Genomic DNA, 14,542 nt, shown 5'->3' on the forward strand with positions numbered 1-14,542 from the left:
CAGGTGCATTTGACAACCCAAAAGGGATCCTCACCCATTCATACAATCCCCACGGCGTGATGAACACAGTGAGAGGTCGGCTGGATTCCTCTACAAATCCCTGGTGGTAAACTTTGCCTTGATCGAGAACAGAATACCAGGCGCTACCCACCAAACTGTCGAACATGTCCTGTATACGAGGGATGGGGTGTCTGTCTGGAATAGATTTCCTATTCAACTCCCAGTAGTCACAGCAAAGGCGAAGAGTTCCATCCTTCTTGCGCACGCAAACGACCGGCAAAGAGTATGGTGACTTTGATCTAGTAATCCAACCCTTGTTCAGCAGATCCTCCTGATATTCTTTAACCTCTTTGTGCATGGGCTTTGGAACAGACATGTAAGTGTGCTTTACGGGTGTGGTGTCACAAAGGCGGATTTTTAGCTGGAGAGATGGAATGCACCCCACATCGCTGTCATCACCAGAAAAAGCACCACTCTCCTCCCTCAAAAGCCACTTTACTCTCTGATGCTGGTCAGGTGTTAAATGGTCAACGAGGACTGGAGGGTCCCAGAGGTCATTTTCTTGTGTGGCGAGCATAATCTCCACATTTCCTGAAGACAGAGTTTCTTGTTCATTCTCCTTGGGTATCAGGCCTGGAGTCATGCGTGTAACCGTCTCACTTGCACTTTCTCGCCGGGCCGTCACTGGTCTCACCTCAGCCGGGTAAACAGCTTTAACTCGTTGTACATGGCCCAGTACTGTACGTGGAGGCAGGTTGATGTCATGGACAGTATCGTTCACCACAGGAATGCAGATGCGTGAACAAGTTCCTCTCTGGAGGCAGACAATGTTTTGGTCTACCCTCAGTCCATCTGGCAACATTGCACACTCATTCGGCAGAAGAAGAGCATCCTGGTCAGATAACAAAGGGCCCGTTTTGCTGCAAAATTTAATGTCTCTAGCCTGCTTAGCTTGAATTTTTGTTACTGACCTTCCTGCTTTCACTACTCCATCACTGTACTCGTCGTCTTAACCTTCCACGAAGTTCAGTAACACCTCTGCTTTTTTGCAGTCGAAGGACAGGGTGGTACTCAGGGCCTTGGTTTTTACACAGGTGGGTAGCTCGACACCGTTGTTCAGGAGATACTCAATAACGTTGTACCCGATTATTGGTTCTTCTGCCACTCCATCCTCACTTGAAACTAATACAGGTACCTCAAATTCCAGTGGTGTGGATTTATCTGTTCCCAACTTGAACGTCACTTCAACCCAGCTTTCAAATGGAATGATTTTTTGATTGACTGCTTGACCAGTGAGGCTTCCAGGTTCTAGGATCTCATCGAGGCTGTGTAGTGTGGTGTGTGGAAGATGTTCTTCTCTCCACTTTTCATTAACGAGGCAGACTTGTGAGCCGGTATCCCATAATGCTTTAGTTTCCACACCATTAAAAAAACATTTCACCATATATTTCTCTCCGATTAGATTCAGTAATTGGGCATTGCGTTTGGAGGACAGCTGATTGGTACTTACAGATCTGATAAGCTGTAGGTAGTTCTCTTTCTGCTTTGCTGCTTCACGGGCTTCTAACTGCTTAATGTTATCACACAGGATTTGACTTTGATGTTGCAGCCTCTGTGATTCTGTGGTGTGAGTTGTCACGGACATGTTGTCAACTCAGTGTCCTCTTTCTGATCTGCCTACAGGTGGTCCTCTGCACCCTCTGGAAAGATGCCCACTTTGCCCGCATTTAAAACATTGGTCACACTGATCACCACAACCCTGGTCTTGACATCCATGGCACCCTTGTTTCCTTTCTCGGGGCGGTGCGGAACGGTACGTACTCATGACTTTCTTTATCTCGCCAATCTCCTCTCTCAATTGCTTGACTACCTCATAAAGCTCAGAATCTCGCTTGTCCATGACTTGTGGTGTTTTCAAAGCTTTCACTTGTGTGTGCGTAGACTGTTCTTTACATGTGACAGCATGGACAACTTTCTCTTGACTCGTATGTAGTTCTGCTTGGACCTCATGAACTTTTGTCTCTCTCACGTGTGCATTTTTCTTGAACTTTTGTTGTCGTTCCAACTCAAGGCTTGCAGCTTCATTCATCTCCGTGATGAGAACTTCATCTTTGACTGTCGAAACATCCAGGCAGGCTTTAAGCTGATATTTGATGTGGTCGTTGGACAGTCCCGTCCCCAGCGCACATAGGAACCTTCTTTGTATGAGATCTGCACTGTATGATTCTTCTCCCTCGGGCTCTCGAGCAGCAGCCAGCAGTCTTTCTTTCAACTCTATAGCCCGGAAAAGGACATTTTGTGGTGACTCACGGCTCTCCTGAGTGATGTTTATCAGTCTATGATACAGGTCTGTTGAGCTTTCTTCCTTGTAATGGCCTTTCAGAATTGTACGCAGCTGTGAAAGGGTTAAATCAGTCTTAATATCCAGCATATCACGCAGACTCATACCTGGACTGACTGCTCTAACCACAGCATCAACAGTCTCTGACTCTCGGTGTCCTTTATTTATTCCAGCATCAATCTGGTGCATCAAGTTGTTGTATGACATCTTATCTTTCTGCCCCCGTTCTCCTATTTGGCCATTAATCTTAAAATCACGTCGAATGGTGACTTCAGGAATTGCTTGCTGCTGCTGGGAAAGCACAGGGGGACTTGACACATCAGGAACTTTCAAACTCAAACGTTGGATTTCGTTTTCAGCATATTTGTGGATGACTCAAAATGAGGATGCAGTTCTGTGTACTGTCTCTTTAAATCCACAAGCTCCGCAGAACTCCTGTCTGTATCGCCGCCGCTGCCATCTTGAATCGCGCAGTCGCTGCGTTGCGTCATCCTGCTAGCAAACTCTAACAAGTCTTTCACATGTTGACGGGCTACATTGTCATCTTCTGTCTCTATAACACCCTCAACTGCTTCACTGATTAATCTGATCAGCGAGTGCCGTTTACTCTGTCCCTCTGCAGATACATATCAAGCCGCAGGCGGAGCAGTGCCTCGCCGATTAGCCGATCCTGTAGCTGCTCTAGGTCCATGCTCAGCGTCGTAACTCACTCAATACGGCACCGCCGATCCCATCCTCGTCGCCAGTATTTGTAACACACTTGAAGAAGACTACAACAAGCGTGTGATTCAGGTGGGTTCTTTTCTTCAGCCAGCACATTCACGAGCATTCCATAGATCTCGTTACAGCTTTATATCTCACAACAACCGACTAGTAGCCTCTCTATACACTTGTCAGTTAACTCTTCTTCTTTTTTGGTCTACTCCAGGAGTCTCTATATCGCTGTTGCCACCTAGTGGACATTCATTACATCTTCGTAGGTTTTATTATGAATGTGTGCTTGTCCCGAATTATTAAACATTAACAATCAAAATAAACAAACATTGCAAAAATAAATATTTGGGGGGCTAACTCTTTCTGCGCATTTAAACGGATTAACACATATTCTCTACATTTCTCCACACATGCAAGGCTAAGGAGCATACATCCAGCCTGTAGAATCTGGCGAAGGTGTTCGGTGAAAACCAGCCAGCCACACAGCAGATGTCCTTAATAGAAACGCCTCTAGCCCAAGCCCACAAAGAGGCAACAGCCCTAGTTGAGTGAGCCCTGACGCCGAAAGGGCAGGCCTGCCCTTGACTCTCACACGCCAGGTTGATAGCGTCCACCACCCAGTGAGAGAGCCTCTGTTTAGAGACAGCCTGACCTTTAGTCCCCCTGCCGTAGCACACGACGAGCTGATCAGACAGCCGAAACCTGGCCGTACGATCAATGTAAGCCCTCAAAGCCCTAACCGGACACACAGCCCTCTGAGCGTCAGCATCACATGAGGCAGACGACTCGGAAGACAAAGCAGGCAAGAAAAGAACCTGCTCTCTGAACGGGGTAGACAGGAACTTAGGCACATAACCCACTTTCGGCCGGAGAGTGACGCCGCAGTTGCCGACTCCAAAACAAATGAAATCCACGCCGATAGAAAGCGCACGTAAATCCCCTATGCATTTTGCCGAAGCAAGAGCGAGAAGGAGAACGGCTTTAAGAGAGAGCTCCCTTATAGAAACAGCTTCCAACGGCTCGAACGGGGGCAGAGAGAGAGCCCTCAGCACCAGAGACAAACCCATGGAGGTACTGAAGGAGATCGCGGGGGAAAAAGCCTCCGAGCTCCTCTCAAAAATCTGACCATCAATGCATGCCTACCGATCGATTGCCCGTCAACCGGGGAACGAAACGAAGCGATAGCAGCCACATGAACCTTCAGCGTGGACGGGAACCATTATTCATCCTGTATTGTAGAAAGCGTAAAACATCAGACACCGGGTCTTTACTGCACTCAATGCACCACTTCTTAAATACATCCCATTTCAGAGCATATAAGCATCTAGTGGAAGGCGCCCGAGACTCCGCAATAGTCTCTGAATGAGGGGTTCTAAGACCCCTGAAGCGGCCAGGCATGGAGGCTCCACAAATCCGGGTTGTACCTCTATAACTGTAATATTACTGTATACGGTATATATATACATACAGTATACAGTAATATTACAGTTATAGAGGTCAGACCCAAAATTAGAATGGTTAGAATTGCTGGTGTGTCCCATACAGCTATTATCTATAAGCTATATCTTCAGTCAGGTGTGTGAAGTAAATTTCTACCACAGTGCCCTTAGTTATCTCATATAAAACATTGTGAAGCCTTTCTGACATAAATTAATATAAATCGACTATACTATTTAACACAGTGCAACTGATTTGGGGAAAGATAACTAATGACTTGTTAAAGACTTGAAGTTTAAACTTGAGGTGGACTTGGACTCGATTGTCTTGACTCGAGACTTGACTTGGACTTATCTGTCTTAACTCGGGACTTGACTCGAGACTTGCATGCAAAGACTTGAGACTTACTTGTGACTTGCAAAGGTGATCCAGACCAGACATTACGTGACTGGTTTATTGAGCATATGCGTGGTAATGTACTGCACAGGTAACTGAAACGTCATGTTCGACTTAATTGTGATATGTCTTTTCTTGATGTATGTTCCGAAGCTTTTCGGTGGGCAGAGGAGGGAGAAACTCTTAGTATACAACCCAAGCCCGTTCATGTGCTGCAGATGTTCATGTTGTTGGTCCAGAAGGGCCCTACGCTTTCACTAGTCCACTAGTGAGTTGGGAGATGTGAAAGATTGTCTTCATAGGCAACATGCTCAGTTAGATGCCATTTTAAAGCATTTGTGTTTGAATGCCTCAAACAGTACAGGTCCCACAACTATGACCGGGAATGCTGCTCCTCGTCCTAAAAATGCTCGGTTTCAAACAGATGGTAGGCCTATTTGCATGCGTTGCAACAGAGTAGGTCATATCGCAAGATTTTGCAGGGCTGAGTTATCAGGTACTCAGATGAGTGTTGGGGGGATGCAACTGGTCAGGGACAGTCAGGCCAGGCATCAGAACATCGTGCTGTGAGTGATTCCTCAGTACAGCAGGGAATCTAGCGCCCTCCGGTGTTGGGAGTCTGGCACTAGGAGGGGGTACATCAGGCTCAAGTAAACCATCGTCTAAAGTTTTCCCCCATCTCATTGGCCAATGTCCTGTAGTACAAGTTAAGTTTGGTGGTGTTATAACCCCTTCTCTGCTAGACACTGGATCTATGGTGTCAATGATAACTGAGGGTTTCTTTGAAAGTAATTTCCCAGCCCACATAAAAGAACAACTGCAACCCTGTAGCTGGTTATGTTTAAGAGCGGCTAATGGATTGGAAATCCCCTATCGTGGCTACCTAGAGTTAGATGCAGAGGTTCTAGGCAAAGTTCTTTCTGAAATGGACATTCTAATTATGAAAGACCCAAAAGATCATGTTACCAAGCAAACTAAGCTCTCTGTCCCTGGTCTCCTTGGGATGAATATCCTAAACTGCTGTTATCAAGAATTGTTTTCTCAGTATGGGGAAAATTTCTTCTCTTGCAGTGCAACATGCAGAGAAAGAATGGAAGCAGGCCCTCGTGGAATGCCATAGTTTGAACCTTATGGCTGAAACCGGCTTTGTGGGTAAGGCAGCTGTACGGCCCAGCTATCAGAGTCCCCACTAGTTCCCTTAAATGGGTCCCCACAAACTATTGTCAAGGTATGCCTTCTGCCTTTTCTTATGTTCTTTTGGAGCCTCTGATGTATGGAGAGTGTAGACTGCCTTTTTGCACACTTTTTGATATCAAAGTGCCTCCTTTCAGTGTAGCAGGTCATGCATGTTCCCATAGTCAATTTAGGAGAAAATGATAATCTGCATTGATAATCTGCAGTTTGTAATCAGGCCACAGCAGTGTCAGGGAATCTTCCTTATGATATCTTCAATCTTTCCTGGCCTGCGTTTGCTGCTGCACAAGCCCAACAGGCACAGAGTCTTTTAACTCGCTTCAGTTCAGTGTTCAGTAAGGATGAGGAAGATCTGGGATGTACTCCTTAAATCCAGCATGAAATACCCGTTTTAGACACTGCCCCTGTCCGACACAGTTATCGTCGGCTGCCCCCCATCTCAATGTGAGCAAGTAAAAGCACATATTAATGAACTGCTAGATCGAGGAATAGTCCGTCCTAGTTGTAGCCCCTATTCTTCACCCATTGTTGTTTCCATTTCCCAGTGGGAAAGTGGTGTCAAAGTTAGCATGGCTAGTCTTAAAATGTCTTCTCAAATGATATTCTTTACACACGGACATGCACTCATTGCAGAGTAAACATACAGGCCTAGCACAGGCAGATGTAAACAAATACTTCTCTGTCCATTCGCTGTTGAATTGCCTGTTTTCTGCATCAACTTTTCTTTTTTTCAAAGTAGAAAGAGACATTTTGTCTAGGCTGAAGTAGGGTTAATGTTAAATTTAGTAAAAAACTTAAGGAAGAAATGAACATAAGACTCAAAATTCTCATGTGTCATCATCCTGTCAGTGGACGCGTTTCACAGGAGAGAGGCTTCTCGCGCCAATCGCCTAACGTCACGTGACTCCTGTTCTGCACTGCAACTGCAGCTAGTCGTGCTAAACGGAACAGATGTGTGTCACTTCATAACTGTATGGTCCGTTGTCTGACTGCACTAAATTTATTCTAGAGATGTCTTTTTCATACTAAGCTACTTGAAGGGCCGGAACAAATAACCCCGCAGGCCGCCAATTGAATAGCCCGGCCTTAAGGTATGGTGATCCACTGTTGAATACTTTAAAGCAACAGGTCAATAGAAAAGGTGTTTGGTCTGTGTAGTTTAAATTGATATGAATTTATATCGTACATTATTATTTAATATGCAAGTAAAGGAGCTAAAACTTATTGCTTATAGTTATTCATTGGGCAACATTTACATTTTACATGTATTCATTTGGCAGACACTTTTATCCAAAGCGACTTACAGTTGAGGGCAAATGACGATTATGCCAATTTAGACTGTTATTACAAAATAAACCACATTTAGACTGGTGTACAAAATAAACCACTTGATTACCACTTCATCCTTCATCCAAACGCATGGACTTCATGCATGCGTTTGCCAGCCAGTCTGACATTGACATTCTAGGTCTTACTGAGACATGGAGCCACACCCCTGCTGCTCTCTCCACAAACTACTCCTTCTCTCACTCTCCCTGCCAAACTGGAAGAGGAGGAAGCACAGGTTTGCTTATCAACAATAATTGGAAATATTCCACGCTATCTTCCCTATGCAACAACTATTCATTTGAATACCATGCTGTTAATATCACTTTTCCCACTCAGCTCAGTGTTGTTGTAGTTTACCACCCCCCAGGTCCTCTTCACAACTTCATTGAAGAGTTAGATGTGTTGCTCTCATCATTCCCGCAGGATGGCGGCCCTCTTGTAGTCTTTGGGGACTTCAACATCCACCTAGAGAAACCCTATGCCTCTGACTTCCACACCCTCACCGCCTTGTTCGACCTCACGCGCCTCGCCACAGCCTGTACTCACAGATCAGGAAACCAGCTTGATCTCATCTACACCCGTAACTTCACCACAGATAACATTCAAGTCACACCTCTTCACATTTCTGACCACTTCTTCATCACTTTCAACATGCTCCTTCCTATATGCACTGCACCAAACCACCACCCGTGTATTTTAGATGGAACCTTCGCTCTCTCTCCCCCAGCATTCTCTCTTGACATTCTCTCTTCCCTTCAACTTTGCATCTCTAGATGCTGACACTGCCACCGACACCTTATGCTCAACACTTACATCCTTGTCTAGATAACCTTTGTCCTCTGTCCTTCAGACCAGCTCGCGCCATCCCCTCCTGCCCCTGGCTGTCTGACATCCTCCGTGAACAACGGAGTACACTCAGGGCTGCTGAAAGGAAATGGCGCAAGACCAAGAATCCTGCTGACCTAGGGGACTACCGGTCACTACTCTCCTCTTTCTCTGCTAGTGATACCACAGCTAAAACGTTTTTCTATACCACCAAGGTGAGCAATGCACCTAACACTCGGCAGCTTTTCAAGACATTTAACTCTCTTCTTTGCCCCCCTCCTCCCCCACCCACTTCATCTTTGACCGCGGATGACTTCGCTGTATTTTTCACTGAGAAAACATCATCCATCACCAAACAATTCTCAGCACCTCAGACCTCGGTACACACCTCCCTCACTTCAAACATTGGACTCTCCTCTTTCACCCCACTGACTGACACTGAAGTCACTAGACTTCTCTCCAGCCACCCCACCACCTGTCCCCTTGAACCAATCCCCTCCCATCTCCTTCAGGCCACATCCAGCACACTCACACCTGCACTCACACACATCATCAACACCTCCCTGCTCACCGGCACTTTTCCATCCACATTCAAACAGGCCCAGGTCACGCCCCTACTGAAGAAACCCACATTGGATGCCTCTACTACCAACAGTTACAGACTTGTCTCTCTCCTCCCATTTATTGCAAAAACACTTGAAAGGGCAGCTTTCAACCAGGTGTTGTCCTACCTATCCCAGAACAAACTACTGGATGACAAGCAGTCTGGCTTCGAAACAAACCACTCCACTGAGACTGCACTGCTATCGGTCACAGAAGCACTGCGGCTAGCCAAGGCGGAATCTAAATCCTCGGTCCTGATTCTGCTAGACCTATCTGCAGCGTTTGATACTGTCAATCACCAGATACTGCTAGCAACCCTGTCATCTCTAGGAATCTCAGGCTCTCCTCTCCGCTGGTTCAAATCCTACCTCTCCGGCAGATCCTTCAGGGTGTCATGGAGCGGCTCACTGTCCAGTGCTCACCACATGATCACTGGGGTCCCTCAGTGTTTCCGGCACACCCCACGGTGCATCACGATCTCACCATGCAACTTGGCAATACCACAATCACTCCTTCCAAAACAGCCAGGAACCTCGGAGTCATATTTGATGAACAGCTGTCCTTCAATGATCACATTGCAAAGACAACGCGGTCATGCCGATATGCATTATTCAACATTAGAAAGGTTAGACCCTATCTCACTGAGCATGCGGCACAACTCCTTGTCCAGGCCCTAGTAATCTCAAGGTTGGACTACTGCAATGCTCTCGTTACTGGTCTTCCTGCAAAGGCTATCAAACCGCTCCAGCTGGTTCAGAACGCAGCAGCACGCCTCATCTTCCAACAGCCCAAAAGGGCTCATGTGACGCCCCTTTTCATCTCTCTCCACTGGCTACTGGTTGAAGCCCGTATCAGATTCAAGTCACTAATGCTTGCCTACAGGACTATCACTGGATCTGCACCGACATACTTTCACACCCTTCTACACTACTACACCCCATCAAGATCCCTGCGTTCAGCAAACCAGCGACATCTTGTACTGCTTTCCCATAAGGGCAGAAAATCTCTTTCCCGCTCATTCTCATTCACAACTCCTTCCTGGTGGAACATTCTTCATAACTTGGTCCGGTCAACCACATCTCTCACAACATTCAAAAAACTACTTAAAACCCATCTCTTTTGTGAATACTTGACAAATGAAAAACCCTCTCTCTTTCTCTCAACAAGTAGTGGTCTAGATTTTGTTGAAACCAGTAACTTTGTATTGGCACCTATTGCATTATTGCTCCTGTATGACATATCGCTTATTGCTCCTTNAGGGCAGTAAATCGCTTTCCCACTCAATCTCACAACTCCTTTCTGGTGGAACATTCTTCCTAACTCGGTCCGGTCAACCTCATCTCTCACAACATTCAAAAACTACTTAAAACCCATCTCTTCTGTGAATACTTGACAGACAAATGAAAAAAAAAAACACTAACCCTCTCTCTTTCTCTCAACAAGTAGTGGTCTAGATTTTGTTGAAACCAGTAACTTTGTATTGGCACCTATTGCATTATTGCTCCTGTATGACATATCGCTTATTGCTCCTTAAACTCTTTGTATGTCGCTTTGGATAAAAGCGTCCGCTAAATGACTAAATGTAAATGTAAATTACCAAGTCAAGGTTTATTACAACTGTACATTATCTCTTACTTAATTCAGTGTAGTTGAAGACACACATGCACCAGTCTTCCTGATCTTCTGATCTCAGTGGTCACAGAGCATCAGCGTGGATTACAAGACTCTTGTTATTAAACTGCTCTGAATAAATCTGAGTGTATTGTGAGCATGCCCAGAAGCCCATCAGTCACTTTCAACCTCACAGGACATGTGGCACGTTTCACTCTGTCGTCTTTTGAGATGCCAGATTGGATTCAGCAAGAAGCTGCTTTAGTATATAGCGAGAAGGAGACTTCTGAGAAAATTAGCACTGGGTGGAGACTGGTCTTGCAGCAACCTTTTGATAATCATAGGTGGAGTGCTGGCAGAAAGTCTTCACTTTTCAGGAAAAGTAAAATAGGATTATATGGAGTCGACTCTGTTGTCCTCATGTTGAAATTTCAATAGGACTTTGGTTCAGAATAATAGATGCAGCCATCTTTGTAACCGTATAGGAAGTTTGATCCAGAACCATTTACCATTCATCTCTCAGATGTGTGTTCTGACAGTTTTTGCTAGCATCAGATTGTACTACCCACTGATTTAAGATTTAGGGTTTGGGTTGGGGAAGGGGTTACTCTTATGTTTTTTATGGTAGGTAGCACAATCTGAGCAGGCATACGCAGATCGTCAACACAATGTGGTCTGCCAACCTGCAGGAGGAGCTGCTTAGGTGGTGATGTGTAAAACAGATCTTTCTTTCTTTCTTTCTTTCTTTCTTTCTTTCTTTCTTTCTTTCTTTCTTTCTTTCTTTCTTTCAAAACAGCAGTTCAAGAGGGACATGCCAGATCTATGCTGCTATCATCTATAATAAAGGAACTACTTAATTTATGACAGTTCTTTCAAATGATGGATGAGTCTAATTCATCTTGTCTGTCATAGACTTTATAATCACCTGGGAAAATTACCTTTAACTTTAGTGGTAATAAAAGCAGGCAACGACCATGTTGAACGAGGGTGCTGTTCACGTGGGATACTGTATGTAAATTTCAATCTAGCTTGTACCAAACCCATATCCACTCTCTCTCCCCATAATTTCACGTCGTCTCTCATCAGGCAAAAAAGCCAAAAATAGATCTGGAAGATATATACAAGTGTTTAAAGAATTGACATTCATAGACACACCGGCCAGCCATTTATATGACAACGTTTTCAACCCCAAATTTTTTTAAAGCATTTTGGCTGGTTGTTTAAATAAAAATGCCTTATGGGACTGAAAATCCAAAATTTTGAATACGTGTTTTAAAGTGCAAGTTTTTAAAAACATTTTTTTTTAGTATGTGCATGGGATCGAACCCCTGACATTGGTGTGACATGCTCTAACCACTGAGCCACAGGAAAGCCATAGGAACAAATGTAACTGTTTGAAGGAGATTGTTGTTTGAATGCTTTCTTTCTTGAGACATGTTAGACTTGTGGCTACTGAGAACAATTTTCTGGGTTGTACTACTCAACTCAACTCAACTCAACTTTATTTATATAGCGCTTTTACAATTTTCATTGTTACAAAGCAGCTGCACATGAGACACATTGACTACAAGCAAAACAATCAAAGTTGTACCTGCAAAAACAAGAAAAGGTTGAAAACACAGAAGACAGACACACCCACACACAAAACACTCCACACACACAACACGCACACTGTAAAGTGCTGCGACACCTCCCCCTCTGCCTTTTAGACGAGGCTCGTGTTTATAATAATAATCTTGGGGGACAGATTCATTTAAAGCAATATAATCATCTGGTTTTAGCCATGTTTCTGTCAAACAGAGCATGTCTATTTTATGATCTGTTATCATATCGTTAACAAAAAGTGCTTTATTAGAGAGAGATCTAATATTTAGCAATCCGAGTCGTAACAGTTGATTATCTGTATTTTGTTCATGTTTAGTTTGTTTAACGTTTATTAAATTACTTTCAAGAGGTTTACGCATTATTTTATGTTGCTATCCGGGGGACAGACACAGTCTCTATTTTGTGATGTTTGGGAGAAGGGATTACTACATGTTGTACATTTTGTGTATTCTGCGACGTGAGACGGCAAGCAGACAGTTGGTTAAGCCATATCTGTCTGCTCCCTGACCTGGGCCCCAGCGAGTCAAGTCTTTAGCATTAGCTTATTAAGACTTTTTGCCATATTTCTAGACAGGATGGAAGCCCAGCCCAGGAGGGATGGAGACCATCTCGTTTCAACAGGTCAGGTCTGCCCTCAAAACTCTTCCAGTTATTTATAAAAACTATATCATTCTGCAGGCACCACTCAGACAACCAGCCATTTAGTGATGATAATCTGCTATAAATCTCATCACCACGATAAGCAGTGAGGGGGCCAGAGAATATTACAGTGTCTGACATCTGCTTGCGAGCTCACACACCTCTTTAATTTATCTTTTGTGATCTCCGATTGACGGAGTCGAACATCATTTGTGCCGACGTGAATACAATCTTACTGAATTTACGATTAGCCTAGCCAGCACATTTAAATTTGACTTGATGTCAGGCGCTCTGGCTCCCGGTAAACATTTGACTATGGTGGCTGGTGCCTCTATGTTAACGTTCCGAACAATAGAATCACCGATAACTAGGGCACTTTCAGCAGGTTTCTCAGTCGGTGCGTCACTGAGCGGGGCAAACCTGTTCGAGACTGTAATCGGAACGGTTGAGTGATGTTTTGTCCTGCGACTACGCCGTCTCACAGTCACGAAGTTTCCCAGCTGCGGGGATTTTCAACCGGAACCGAGCTGTGTGCGCTAATGTTGCTCGCATCCAAAGTGTTTTCTATCGTCGTTAACTCTTACTATCCTCAGATAAAGATTGGATGCGAGACTCTAATTCTAAGATCTTCTCTGTCAGCCTAACTATTTCCCTGCATTTATCGCATATAAAGCCCTCGCAGCTGACAGAGAAGGCTAAGCTAAACATATGACATGAGGTGCAAGTAACAATAATAGGAATAGAAGCCATAACTCACCGGATTTGAAGTGCAATTCCAACTTACCAAGGTTGCTCGATGGATCGTAGTATACTCGCTTAAAAAGAGAAACAGTTAGCACACAAGACAAACCGAGGCAAGATGATATTCCACAGTGTGAACAGAAAGCAAGCTAACACGCTATTGCTATGCTAACGGCGTTAAGTTAACTATCAATTTTGGTTTAGACTCTTCCAAGTAAATAACAGAACAGGGTTATTGAGATATCAGGATAAGTTAGCAACGACAATATATTAAGATAATAAATACACTAATATTAAGCAAGTGTAAGCGCATGATACAAACAACTGCCGGCAGCGATGCAGGAAACAGGAAGCAGTTTCCTCTGGAACACCCTAGAAGAACATCTTACGAGAATTTGTTTGTACTTAAATACATTATACAAATATAAGTTAAGCATCAAATATAATCCTCAACACAGATAAAAAAATTAGAGTTAATTTGACTGTACATCTGGCATTATATCCGTTATCGGCTTTCGACATTAAAAATGATCAGTTATCATTGGCAACAGTGCATGCCTAATTTATATGTTTCCTGGATTTACAAAGGATGCGCAGGTTCATGGGTATGCATTTTTGATAAATTCATGAAAACTATTGGCTTTTGTGCGTAGTTGTAGCACTTTTAGTTTGAAACTACAGGTGAGCTTTTATACATGAGCCTCCTTGTGAGCGTGTTGTTTATCTGATTGTCATGACTGTGGTCTGGGCAAAACGAATGCTTTTGTTACTTATGTCTCTATAAAAAAGATAAAATTTCTATTTTGATATTAAACAGATGATTAAAATAACTCTGGTGCTCGTTCTTATCTTGCTTACTTCTTTTTGGAGTATTTGGCTATTTTAAGGACTCTGTATCACTGACAGCCTATGGAGGACTAAACCTGCAAAAATTATAAATAAATAAATGTATAAATAAATAAATATATAAACGAATAAATGTAATAATATGAAAATAAATAAAGGAATGAATGGTTTGATAAAACAAAATAATTCGTTTTAGCTATTATTGATCTTAGCTTTAACTTTTCTTTTCATTTTTTAAATTGATTTATTATTTTTTGTGTC

This window comes from Triplophysa rosa, linkage group LG8, assembly GCF_024868665.1.
Source record: "Triplophysa rosa linkage group LG8, Trosa_1v2, whole genome shotgun sequence".
Taxonomy (NCBI): domain Eukaryota; kingdom Metazoa; phylum Chordata; class Actinopteri; order Cypriniformes; family Nemacheilidae; genus Triplophysa; species Triplophysa rosa.